Source organism: Microcebus murinus, chromosome 23, assembly GCF_040939455.1.
Source record: "Microcebus murinus isolate Inina chromosome 23, M.murinus_Inina_mat1.0, whole genome shotgun sequence".
Lineage (NCBI taxonomy): Eukaryota > Metazoa > Chordata > Mammalia > Primates > Cheirogaleidae > Microcebus > Microcebus murinus.
The window spans coordinates 23,962,964-23,977,582 of NC_134126.1; the positions used below are offsets into that span (position 1 = coordinate 23,962,964).

Below are 14,619 nucleotides of genomic sequence, written 5' to 3' on the forward strand. Positions count from 1 at the left end.
AAAATAAAATAAAAAAAATAAAATGCTTATGTTAGAAAACAGGAAAGGTCTCGAAAAAGGTCTAGAAAAAAGAGTGAATGAAAGCCAAAAAAGGACAAGAAAGAAAATAACAACGAGCAGACATCAATAAAATAGAAAATGTGCAAACAATGGAGAATAACAATTAAAAGCTGGTGTTTTGAAAGGAATAATAAAGTTGACTGACCCAGAAAAATGGAGAGAAAACACAGGTTACTAAAATCAGAAGTGAAAGAGGGATATCTCTATATAGATCCCTACAGATATTAATGAACCTTCTGGGGTGATGGAAATATTCCGTATCATGATTGATATATTGTTAAGTGTATGTTATGTTTGTTAAAACACATTGGATTGTACACTGAAGATCTGTGCATTTCACTGTGAGTAAATTTTACCTCAATTAAAAAGTTAAATTGAATGTATTATGCTCTCGGTTGGCTTCTTTCTTTCCTCTTCTGTGTGCTTTTGTGCAAACCGGTGTTTGGTAGGACTTGAGCTTATTCAACCCGTTCTCTAACTTGCAAGTACAGTCTTTGACCTGTTCATCTTGTAGTTGCTGTAGTTGTAATTGTTCCTATTTCCTTTCCTCTTAGATTATGAACTTCACGAGAAGAGGACTGGCTCTGTACGCCGTGTTCCGAGGACCTCATATGGTCCCGAGAACTTTGTGGGTGCTTGACAGCTTTCTGGATTATATCCTGACTCTCAGCATTTGATCATAATTAAAGCTAGCAGAGCTAAACCAAGATAGGATAAAATACCAGGCATTTGAGAGGGTGAATTAGAGCATGCCTGGGAATGTTTGTGCATATACAGGACCTCTCTCTGTTCCGAAACAGATGGATAACAATTTGGGTTCATTTCACACTGTTTCTTTTCTCTTTATTACTGAGCATGATTGACTTCCTGCTTTTAATGCGCCCAGAAAGTCACCTCTAAAATGTTGCTCTGTTGGGAAAGAGATGACTGTGACCCACTTCTTGTCGGAAACTTATTAAACGGAAACGATATCCCATGGAATGCATAGGAAAAAAAAATCCCTAACGTCAGTTAAATGTGTATGTGAGTACGTACAACATTCCCATGGGAAATATTAATACTAAACATATCGAATATGCATCTGTGTCTTGAAGCTAAGAGAGTGGATAAGGTTAACTTCGCAGAGTGTGCCTGAGGGGACAAGAAGGGGTGAGAGGGACAACCCCGTGGGCAGGCAGGGGAGAGAGAGAAAGAAGTGGAGGGCGAATGGGGCCAGAACTTAAGTGAAGGCATCGGAAGTTTGAGTTCATCCATTGTGGGACCACGTGCTTCTTTCTCTCATCCTCAGCATTTATTGTGCATCAATTTTACGCCAGGTGCTTTGCAGGGCTCCAAGGCTATTGCAACTGTCCCTGTCCCTTGGGGCAGTCTCAGATTCTTGGGGGTATCATGGGTAGGTATGAAGGGTCTCCTATCTCTGGACATTTGGGCAGCTTTCTGTCTCATTGTGTTTGTTTCCTTTATGGATTCCAGTACTCCCTATTTAGAGTTCAAAGTCACGTGAAGAAACCTGCTGTATCTTATCCCTTCATCTTTTATTTCTCACGGCGCTTGATACAGTGTAAATAGCACAGCGTTACTGTCCTTACGCCCCACCAAAGGGGTCTTTGCCTTGGCTCTTATGCTCAGAGGGCTCCATTGATCACAGACCCAAAAATATAAATTTATTAAGGAACTCATGGACAGGGTGTCCCTTGTAGTATGGTCTCAGCAGTGGTACAACATGATCCATAATCCTCAACAGTCCCTCTCGAGACTAACAGCATTCACCTCTTCATCTCTTCCCCAGTGTTCTCAAAATGAAAGGAGAAGGTCTGAGTGCTGTGAAGGTTCAAAAACAAACATTTCTGAGGGAAGGATTTGAGCAATGTAAGTGCTTAGGTAAGAGAAAAAAATTAACTTGTCAATTCTTTCCTCTCAGATAATAATATCAATACAATACATTTTTGGGTAATGAATTATATCTCGATAGTGTCCAGCATCCATTTTCTTGCTTACTCTCAACAGTTGCACATGGAATCTGGGAAATATTTTGCAATATTAAATGATTCATATGACTCTTAAACTTATCTATATGTAGGTCTAGACCTAATGTGTGAAGCATAATACTGATTCTTCACATAAAATCTTGGATACAAACATTGATTTAAAAGATGGTGAAGTTGGCCGGGCGTGGTGGCTCACACCTGTAATCCTAGCACTCTGGGAGGCCGAGGCGGGCGGATTGCTCGAGGTCAGGAGTTCGAAACCAGCCTGAGCAAGAGCGAGACCCCGTCTCTACTATCAATAGAAAGAAATTAATTGCCCAACTAATATATATAGAAAAAATCAGCCGGGCATGGTGGCACATGCCTGTAGTCCCAGCTACTCAGGAGGCTGAGGCAGGAGGATTGCTTGAGCCCAGGAGTTTGAGGTTGCTGTGAGCTAGGCTGATGCCATGGCACTCACTCTAGCCTAGGCAACAAAGTGAGACTCTGTCTCAAAAAAAAAAAAAAAAGATGGTGAAAGTTACTTTATGATAATTATTTATATGATGAAATGAAAATATTCTCTAATATTTTAGCAATTATAATGATTTATCATATCCAGCTTTGTTACAATGCATGGACATGGTACATTAAAATCCATGATTTGTTTCTGAATCTAACTATTGCTTTAGGGATTTTATTTCAGTTGCTGTTGTCTCAGTGAAATTTCTCCAAATTGAAATTAGTAAAAATAGGGAAAAAAAACTTACATAGGGACGTTTGTAGCTCAAAAAAAATTATCTAATTTGGAGTTACTTATAGTAGAAGCAAATTATGTGAAAATCTTGATTATGACCACATAAATGATTTTGGTAAAATGAAAGCTAAAGAAGTAAATCTTATGAATTAAATGTAATTAATGAATTATATATGTTTCTCTTTTGTTACTCATCCAATTGTCACTGGTTCATCAACAGAACACCCAGCCATGTACAATTGTAATTAATTTCAATTGTTTTTGATATTTAGCTGACTTGTGATCATATTAAAAAACATAGTTTTACACATTTTTTTTTTAAATTTCAGTCCAGCAGATAAGAGCAAGTTTTACACATTTTTAAATGTTATTGTTATAAAAGGTAATTTGTCAAGGCAAGAGGTTAGAATATATTTTATCTCAAAGTTTACTAATGTTATTTATAACTTTTAAGTATTTTCTTTATTGGTGGGTCTCCGTTTGTATTTTTGCCCTGGGCCATATAAATGTTAGGAGAAGTTCCACAAAGTAGTATGTGATTAATGCATTTTTGTTTATTGGTTGATATAGGGTCTTCGTGGGAAATAAACATTTTGTTCATGGTTAGAACTGTTTTTATTTCTAAAAACAAATAGTGCTTTGATTTACTGAAAATGTTTTTCTTGCAGTTTGAAACAGAAGATTCTGGTGGTTTCCTTTTCTTCTGAACAATTTCCATGTTTTATTTTTTTTGAGATAGAGTCTCACTCTGTTGCCCAGGCTAGAGTGCTGTGGCTTCAGCCTAGCTCACAGCAACCTCATACTCCTGGGCTCAAGCAATCCTACTGGCTCAGCCTCCCGAGTAGCTGGGACTACAGGCATGCACCACCATGCCTGGCTAATTTTTTTCTATGTATTTTTAGTTAGTCAATAATTTCTTTCTATTTATAGTAGAGACGGGGTCTCGCTCTTGCTCAGGCTGATTTCAAACTCCTGGCCTCGAGCGATCCTCCCACCTCAGCCTCCCAGAGTGCTAGGATTACAGGCGTGAGCCACCGTGCCCAGCCAACTTCTATGTTTTTAAATGTATCGATTGGCTTCCTTTGCCCTTCTCTTTCCCTTCCCCTTTCTGAAATTTTAGTGGTATAGTTAGGGGGTAAAACAGAGCCAGGTGGGCATCACATCCCACGGAGCATGGCCTGGAGGGGGAACAAGGTCCCAAGAGCTTTGTGAGGAGCATCCCTGCAAGAGTCAACCCAATGTGGTGAGTGAGAGCCCAAGTGGGAGGAAGAGGCCATCCATGTGTGGAGGTCAGAGCCTGAGCTGGGTGGGGAGGGCCTTCATCAGAGGGCCACTCCTGTGGGGAGTGTCAGAGCTCAGGCTGGGTGGAAAGGGCACCAGGTGTGGGGGCAGCCTGGTGTGAGGTTTCAGAGCCTGGCAGGAGAGAGAAGGCCTCTAGGCAGGGAAGACATGACAGCAATAATGGGAGACTGATTACAAACAGGGGGATTGGTAAAAAAGTAAAGGTAATCAAGAAAAGGGGAAGTCAAGATTTTCACTGTTTAATGGGAAGGGAGAAAATGAAAATGAACCCTATGGTATTAGATTGAAATTGGCTGGATGTATGTGAACTCATGACTTTCAGTAAATATAATAAATTAACTCAAAAAGACAAATATAGAACTAAGTATAGATAGAGGGGAGAGAAAGAGAGAAAGAGAGAGAGAGAGAGAGAGATGAATTTGCAGTAGCAACTTCCCCAATAACAAATGAGTATACCTTTCACCCAGGGTTTTACATGTCATTTTCTACTAAAAAGAACCAGGGGTTTTCAGAGATATGACTGGCCTAAAACTTTTGGATCATCTTCTTGAGAGAGAGAGCAAGAGCGTGCTCTGGGAATCATAGATCATAGGATCATAGGAAGAATGGGTTACATACATTGTTTCAAAGTGCCTCAACACAAAATATTTATTAGGTACAAAGAGAAGAATAGTAAGTTTATAGTAGAGAGGCCTGGCAGGTACCACCTTAATCAAATGATTAAAGCTGATAGATATTATCAGTAAAGGAACCAATCAAAACGTACCACCTGCTAGCCTGCAATGAGAAGAACACAGCATTGTTTCCGTAATATTTCTGCCAAAGATGCACAACCTGAATTGAATCATAAGAAAATGTAAGACAACTCCACATTAAGATACATTCTATAAAATAACTGGCCTACAATTTTCAAATGTGTCAAGGCCATGAAAGTCAATGAAAGATTGATGATCTGTTCTGGGCTACAGAAGACCAGAGCTAGGACAACTAAATGCAATATGTGATGCTGAGCTGGACCTATAAAGGACATTAATGAGACAATTGGGGTCCAAGGACAAAATTGTAGGGTAGTATCAGGGTTAGTTTTCTGATTTATTTTATTTTATTTTATTTTTTTTATAGTAGAGATGGGGTCTCACTCTTGCTCAGGCTGGTTTCGAACTCCTGACCTCGAGCAATCCGCCCACCTCGGCCTCCCAGAGAGCTAGGATTACAGGCGTGAGCCACTGCGCCCGGCCAGTTTTCTGATTTTGATGATCAAAATCTTGTGGATCTGTAGGAGTATGTTCATGTTTGAAGGAAATACATGCTGAAGTATTTGGGGGGAGATAAGGTTGACAACTTATTTTCAAATGGTTCAGGAAGAAAAGTTGTTTGAACTCTACTCACAACTTTTCTTTAAATTTGAGATTATTCCAAATGAAAAATTTTTATTCCATATAAAAACCTAAAAATAATTCTCTATTAATCTGATAAGAACAGATACCACACTTGATCTTAGCCAACAGGCTGAGAATATAATCCTTTCAGTGGGCTAATTACAGTTCTGGAAATGAATAGGAAATAAGAAATATGGTTATTTTTCTTTTGATAACATTGGTACCAGGCCGGGCGCGGTGGCTCAAGCCTGTAATCCTAGCTCTCTGGGAGGCCGAGGCGGGTGGATTGCTCGAGGTCGGGAGTTCGAAACCAGCCTGAGCAAGAGCGAGACCCCGTCTCTACTATAAATAGAAAGAAACTAATTGGCCAACTAATATATATAGAAAAAATTAGCTGGGCATGGTGGCTCATGCCTATAGTCCCAGCTACTTGGGAGGCTGAGACAGAAGGATTGCTTGAGCCCAGGAGTTTGAGGTTGCTGTGAGCTAGGCTGACGCCATAGCACTCACTCTAGCCTGGGCAACAAAGCGAGACTCTGTCTCAAAAAAAAAAAAAAAAAAAAAAAAAAAAACATTGGTACCAAACAAATCAGTTATTAGCCAGGTAACCTAAATCCACGTCCAAGAGCAGTTTAAGTAGGACAACCCAGGTTGTTCTAATAAAATGGCAGGTGTTGGAAGGAAACAAAGTTTCAGTTAGGAGGAATAAGCTCTGGAGACCTATTGTACAGCATGTTACTATAGTTAATAGTAATCGAAAATTGCTAAGAGTAAATTTTAAATTATCTCATCTCACCATAGAAAATGATAGATGGATCTGTTAATTACCTTGAATTTTTTTAATCATTCCACAATGTATACATATATCAAAACATCATATTGGACCCCACAAATATATGCAATAAGAAATAAATGGCATATAAAATGTGAGAAATTGTGTGCCTTGCGAATGATAAATAGCACAAAATGCCATTCAGCAATGGGGAGAAGCCTATGTCCTGTAGGAATACTCATGAATTCTCACTACTGAGGTCTGAAGTACACTGCTGAGAGTAGAGTATATTTCTACATTATGAGAGCAGAAAATAGCAAGTGTTTCTGCCTGCTAAGGCAGAGCCTCCCAAGTGACTGCATTGTTAATTACTTGATTGATTGATTCCTCCTGGCTTTGTCATTTCCATGAGACCGGGGCAAGTCACTTAATCTCCCTGTCTCCCTGTGCCTCAATTTCCGCATATGTAAAATAAGGTTAACAGTGCCTACCTCATAGGTACTCATAGGATGAACTTAAATAAGTCAATATATGTAAAGTGCTTAGAACACTGCCGGACACGGAACAAGTGCTATATCAAAGTGTCCACTGTGATTTTTGTTGTTATTATTGATATTAACACATTCATCAACAGTATAATTTGCATTTGCAACTATTCATAATGACAGTTTGTCACCCTACCAGCAGTGGAAAGAAACATTCCCTGCTGTGGAAGTCGCCCGCACCACCCTCTAGTCTGTGTTCCCCTGGACTCCCCTTAATAGCAGAGTGTCAATGCCCAGCACGCCCTGACCCCAGCTTTCTCATCCTGACCCTAGAACCCCACTTGTAGAGCTGGGAGCCCTTGGCCAGTATACCTAGAGTGTGTCTTATATTTTCTGGCAAATGGTTCATTGTTTTCCTTTGTCTGACTCTGCCTTTGGGATATTTACCTCTTCTCTCCCTCCTCTTAGAACTAATCAAACTGGGACTATTGACCAAACTCTGCCTCCCACTGTGTTCCACAGAGTCTGTTCACTTTCTTTCATTTCGAAGTGCACAAAGAATCTTCCATGCACTTGAAACAGAAATACTTTTGCATTTTTATTTGATGTTTTGTGTTTTCAATAGCCGTTCAATGCTAAGGCCCCCAAAGTAAAGGATTATAGAGCACATTGAACAAGGACCCAGGAAGGCGTACGTGATTTTCTTAGGATCATGTGGAAAATTCTAAGCTTCACTTATTGATATCAATCAGTACTTAGACTTCAGTTCTCATTTGTTTCATCTGTTTATGGGATTCATTTGGACAACTCTTTTATGGTCTGTGACTCATTTATTTATGCCTTTTATTGCTGTGTCACTGTGAAGAGCAGATGGCAGTAAATAAATTTTGACTTGATTCAAGGAATTGAATTTCCTTGTATTTATAGATTGCCATTTTTAATGCTGTTGTCTCTTTTAAAGTTGTTTGCTTATAAACTTCTGAGATTATACAGTAAAAGCCTGTATTTCCTTTATCTAGTCCAGCATTGATGCCTAAATGAATACATCAGTAGACAGAATATGAACTTTAGAGTTAGTTACAGCTGGGTTTAACAGTTGGCTCTTCAAGAAAGTAGTTCACAATAGCTTGTAGGGGTTTGGGAAATTTTCTTCATCTGTAAAATATTGACTATTGTCTCTCCAAAAGACCACCAGAAAAAAAAAATACAAAACAAACTATTGATAAAACAGATCCAAGCATTATTAGACTTATTGTAGTAAGGACGAACATCACCTTGACAGAGATGTAGTAATATCTCAGAAGTAAGAAGTCAGGGAGGATATTTATAGGATTTGGGGTGAAGGATAGATAATTTTAAATTAGAGAACTGGTTGGGATTGGGCAGAAATTATTGGCTCTTTGGATTGGTAGGTCCAAGTGAGGCAAGCATGTGGCTAATCTTGGAATTGACCTATTTTAGTTGACTCATGGTCTTGTCCTTCAAGAGCAAGTAGCTAGGTATTTTTGCTTGTTCTCAGTGTTGGTTAACACAGAGATATATCCAATCCCAGCACTGTTTAACAGAGGGATGAGAAGTTTTATCATTAATAGTTTCAGTTCTTAGTAATCAATCATTTGTGTCATGGGATTATTGTGAGTGTGAAATAGAATACTGTATACACATGAGAGTGGAAGTGAGAAACTGCTCATTAAAATGTTAGTTTCTTTTCTCTCCTATCACAGCTGCTCCCCAACCCTTCCACATGTATTTTTTTTTTAATATGAGGATCTCATCTTCATATTAATAGCTTCTAAATTAGTGCTATACCACTGTAGTGGTACTCAAAAAAGTTTGAATGAGTGAATAAAAATCAAAAGGTAAAATTGAAAAAATAAAAATCAGGGTACTTTGCAGAGTTTTAATACCAATTTAAACCTGTAAAAAAGTTGTTTCTTGGCCGGGCGCGGTGGCTCAAGTCTGTAATCCTAGCACTCTGGGAGGCCGAGGCGGGCGGATTGCTCAAGGTTAGGAGTTCGAAACCAGCCTGAGCAAGAGCAAGACCCCGTCTCTACTATAAATAGAAAGAAATTAATTGGCCAACTAATATATATATATATAAAAAAAAATTAGCCGGGCATGGTGGTGCATGCTTGTAGTCCCAGCTACTTGGGAGGCTGAGGCGGAAGAATTGCTTGAGCCCAGGAGATTGAGGTTGCTGTGAGCTAGGCTAACGCCACGGCACTCACTCTAGTCTGGGCAACAAGCGAGACTCTGTCTCAAAAAAAAAAAAAAAAGTTGTTTCTTCCAAATATAATTAATTAATTTATTGTCTTACTAAATGCAACTTTCTCACTACCTACTGCCAGAGAAGACAGGTAAATTCTCGAAACTTGAATCACGAAGGGGGAGCACTTAGACTTTGATCTCAAATATTTAGGTAAATTATTCAACTTTGTTAACTCTCATGGGAAAAAAAACATTGCCCAAATTAGTTAAAAGTCATTATTTAAAGAAAGTAAGGTAAGATATTCTAAAGATACCACAGCATGAGAATAAAGTGGAAGGTCTGAAGATCAGGTTTCTTTAGGGATTTTTTTTCCTCTTTGAACTTGTAGTCTTTGCTTATGATCACTTTCATTCGAAAACAATTTCAGAAACTGTTCATTCAGTTTGCCTCTACTTTTATTGATAAAGTGCTTACATCCATAATGCTCGAGTTTCCCGTACTTCCCCCTAACCCCCACCCCCACACACACCCGCACACACATGTACTCTCTCTCTCTCAAGAATATAGTCTTTTTTTTTTTTTTTTTTGAGACAGAGTCTCGCTTTGTTGCCCAGGCTAGAGTGAGTGCCATGGCGTCAGCCTAGCTCACAGCAACCTCAAACTCCTGGGCTTAAGAAATCCTTCTGCCTCAGCCTCCCAAGTAGCTGGGACTACAGGCATGCGCCACCGTGCCCGGCTGATTTTTTCTATATATATTAGTTGGCCAATTAATTTCTTTCTATTTATAGTAGAGACGGGGTCTCACTCTTGCTCAGGCTGGTTTCGAACTCCTGACCTCTGGCAATCCGCCCGCCTCAGCCTCCCAGAGTGCTAGGATTACAGGCGTGAGCCACACTGCATCCGGCCAAGAATATAGTCTTAAGGACACTCACAACACAGAACTCCTGTGGTTTCAAAGAGCCCTGGATCCTCTGAGAGTCATTCATTCAGATCAGGTGCAATTGCCTGGATGTTTTTCTTTTCTGCCACCATTCCGGTTTCAGCGGCGGCGAGCAGGGCACATCTGGTTACAGGCATGCTTCGTTAGCTTCGAGGTTAATAGAATTGTGGCTTTTTTTTCCCCCCAAGGATAGCAGGAGGATAAGATGAATAGGAAAGGGAATTCGAGTACAGACAAATTCCATTCTTCTTTAAAGAACTAGAATCCCCTTTATCATTCATATGCACTAGGTATAAGGAATTGAAGTGCCAGCTGACATCTGATCATGAAAACCTCACCAAGAAATGTCTGAGTTTCTATAGAATTTAAAGCCCCAGACTAGTCTATTTTAGTTTCCAGGCAGGAGCTAATTCTTAGGGCTACCATCGGCCTCTCTTTCATGTGGCATTGGACTAATAATAGCTGCCATCTATTGGCAGCTACTGTGTGCTGAGAACAAATTCGGCACGTTCTCTGCTCTGTCTCATTTAATCCTCGTGACAACAGTGAGGCCTGTTATCCTCACATTACAGAAGAGGAAACTTAGGCTCAGAAAGATTAAATAAATGACCAAAGGTTAGACACCAACAAAACTGTGGAGTCCCTGTGGTTTTTTTAACTCTAAAGCCTATATCCCAAAGGCAGTATAGATAGTGATTAGGAGTGTAGACTTTGAGCCCTCATGCCTGGGCTCAGTTGTGTGACCTTAGGTAAGTTTTTGAGCTCCTCTGTGCCTCAGTTATCTCATCTGAAAATGGGTTTGTTAACCCAATTAAAAATGGGCAGAAGATCTGGACCGATGACACATATATAAATGTCATGTGCCCTATGTCCTATGCTCAATGTCCTATGTCATTAGGGAATTGCAAACTTAAACAACGAGATACCCTTACATACCTATTAGAATAGCAAAAATCCAAAACAATGACAACACTAAAAACTGAAAAGGATGAGGAGCAATAGTAATTCTCATTCATTGCTGGTGAGAATGCAAAGTGGTATAGCCACTTTGGAAGACAGTTTGGCAGTTTCTTACAAAATTAAACATACTGTTACCATATGATTTAGCCATTATTCTCTTTGGTATTTATCCAAATGAATTGAGAATTTATTTCCACACAAAAACTTGCACACGAATGTTTATAACAGTTTATTCATAAGTGCCAAGAGTCGGAAACAATCAAGATGTCAATAGGTGGATGGGTAAACGAACTGGTAGATCCCTACAATGGATTATCATTCAGCAATAAAAACAAATGAGTTATCAAGCCATGAAAAGACATGAAGGAATCTTAAACGTATATTGCTAAGTGAAAGAAGCCATTATGACAAAGCTACATACCATATGGTTGCAACCACATGACATTCTGGAAAAGGAAAACTATGAAGAAAATAAAAACATCAGTCATCGCCAAACCATTGGCATTAAGGAGGAGGGGGAAGGGAGGGATAAACTGGTGGGATATAGCAGATTTTAGGGGCAGTGAAACTATTCAGTATGATACTGTAATGGTGGATACATGTTACTACACACTTGTCAAAACCCATAGAGCTATACAATTCAAAAGAGTCTGATGTAAAGTATGGACTAACCCTAATGTAAAGTACGGACTTTAGTTAATAGTCATATGTCAATATTTGTTCATCAGTTGTAACAAAAGTATATCATGAATGCATAATTAATAATTGGGAAAACTGTGTGTGTGGTGGGGGAGTTGAGAAAAAGGATGTTTTGTGGGATAATTTTTCTGTAAATCTGAAGCTTCTTGAGAAAATAGATTCTATTAATTAAGAAAGTCTACCTCAATAAAAAAAAAAGAGCAAACTGTTATAAGGGGATTCAGTGAGTATATATCACTCATAACAATGCCTGGCACATGTCAAGTCCCCAGTGGAAATGATGATGATGATGATGGTGATGATGATGATCTCTATTACTTCCTCGGAGGTGGTCAGACATTAGCCTTATCGTGCATGGAGCAGCCTGAACTTTTGATGGGAAATGAAGTGTGACCTTAGACAATTAACATAAACCGAGTACTTCTGTTTCCTCCCCCATAAAATGGGGGTAATAATTATACCTACCTCTTAGGTTGTGCAGATTTAATGCGTTAATACACACAGAAGGTTCAGAACAGTGCCAGCATGTAAATGTACACTAAATATTAGCTACTTTTATTACTGTTTTCTATACTATATCCCAACCTTTAGCATGTCATGGAACCCTGCTCTAAAAAAAACACACTATTTTTTTTTTCCTCTTCTTGTTCTTATTTTAGCCTCAAAGCCCTAAGTATCTTTCATCTCTATATCTCTGGCCTTAGTATGGGACACAGCGCTTGCAGATGTTCTGCTGAACAAATGAATGGATGGAACTATAGAACTGAAACATGGATGCAGCACTTCACCTGCAAGGAGATGTTTAGCATTCAATGTTATAAGAGCATTTAAATTACAGATCTTACATGCAGTATTAATGATAAGTAGCAGATTTACTTTCCTGAAGGTACTCCTCCTTTATTATTCAATATGTGTGTGGCTCTTCTTTTAGCTTCTTGAGTTATTCTAACATTTGGGCACTTTCTCTATAATATGTACCTCCCCTCTCTCCTCAGGCTTACTACCTGGATTATATTGCAATGAATTTCAGCCATTTGATCATCACCCCAATTGTCATAGGTTCATAACCTTATGGCTGCCTTTGAATTTGAAAGGTATCCTTTCTGGCATGTTAAATTACCTTCATCAAATAAGTTTAACTAGAGTTTAACCTCACAGTCTGTTATGAATTCTAGATTTCAAATAACCTCTAATCTTTTGGGGGGGCAGAATTATAAATATTCCACAAAAGTTATTCCTTTTCTAGAATGGCTTATTTGTGTGTATCTGTGTGTTTATGTATCTGTGTGTATATGAAAGATTGAGTTGTTTTGTGTTTCCTTATGGATCATACAGATATTAAAACCGTAGAGATACTTGAATGTTCTCAAAACAGACGGAATCGCTTATCTATGAATGCATAAAGATTCAAGTGTTTAGGTATAGCTCTTCTAGAGAAGAAGGTAGGACCAACAAAGACACAGTTTAACAAAAACAAAAGAGATTCTACTGATTTGGTTTTTAGATGTGATACACTCATGTGCCACATTAAAGTGTTTTGGTCAACACAGGACCATATATATGACTATGGTCCCATAAGATTATAATACCATTTTACTGTACATTTTCTATGCTTATATGTATTTAGATATACAAATACTTATCATCGTGCTACAATTGCCTACTGTATTCAATACCATAACATGCTGTACAGATTTATAGCCTAGGAGCAATAAGCTATACCATATAGCTTAGGTGTGTAGGAGGTTATATTGCCTAGCTTTGTGTTAAGTACACTCCATGATGTTCGCACGGTGAGATCTCCTAACAACACATTTCTCAGAACTATCCCAGTCGTTATGTGATGTATGGCTACAATTATGATTAATGTGAATGCATGAAACTTGGGATCAAGTTCTTCCAAACTAAAATCTCTAGGGAAACTGCATATACAAGGTATGCTGATACCATAGTGATTATTCTCAGGCTGAAAATACCTAAATACTTTTTTTTTACAAAGAAGCTAAATCCTAGTTTGTTCACTGGTCCTCTTGATTTATGGATCCTTAGAGGTCTAAAACGTAAATCTTTATCTTTCAAGGTAGACTGGAGGATGTGTTTGGTTTATCAATGTTGAAGTCATGGAAAATCCCCCAAAGAGAGACTGCTCCCTCTCTGGTTAGTTTATCAGTTAGTCTGTGAATGTTCAATCCTGTTAATGAGTCAATAGACTGCGATTGTTGTTTATCCCAGCTTCACAGGGAACTCATAGGCATATAAAGCAATATTACACAGTACTTTTTGTTCCTTAGAAGAGAGGCACTTTGCAAAAATAAAATGGGTATATCGTTAATCATATAAATTTCTCTGGAACACTAGGAGTTAACTCTACCCAGGGTATCTTGAGCACAGTAGGTCCCGTATAATTATAAGGGAAGGAGGACTCTACAGAGCCGGGTGTGATGCCAGTATCCACGATGAGATGATTAAAATCCCAGATATTCAAATGACTTTTCAATAGCCTACATAAAACGAGTCTTTCTGCCCAATTTACCTACTCCCACTGCAAAGGTATAAATACCTCCTACGAAGGTATAAATATCCCATACCTTCCGTAATAGTGTTCATTACAATCAGTGCCAACTGGTTAACACTGTCTCTAGGATTAGCCTATTCCAATATATTCTCTACTTTGCAGCTGAAATCTTTCTTAATCCTCTGACTTCTCTCTTTAAATCCTTCAGTGGCCTCTTTTGCTCTTCGAGAGAGTAATACCTCTAACAGGGCTAACTAACAAGGTCTAACCTGATCAGCCTGTTAACCTCCTCAAACACTTCTCTAGGCATGCCTCTTCTCATTCTTGATTAAACGACACCACCTCTTGGCCTTCTGTTTACTTAGCCTGTAATCCCCCCCCTTCCCTGCAGTGACCCTTAGAATGAGTAATTTATTCAGGTCTCCATTTAGATCTCATTTCCTCCTCCCAATACCCCACATTTCTGTTCTTATTTTTCTTATCCCTTCTCCCAATTAATTCTACATCATAAAAGATCTAGAAACTGTGATGGCAAAGCACAGGCCCTCTGTGATCTCTCTGGGGGTGTTGGAGA

The 14,619-nt window shown here is 38.9% G+C and overlaps 1 pseudogene; it reads right to left on the reverse strand.

The window, feature by feature from the left end:
- Positions 1-5,441: 5,441 nt before the first annotated feature.
- Positions 5,442-5,607, reverse strand: LOC142864005 (uncharacterized; annotated as a pseudogene).
- Between the last annotated feature and the right edge of the window lie 9,012 nt (positions 5,608-14,619).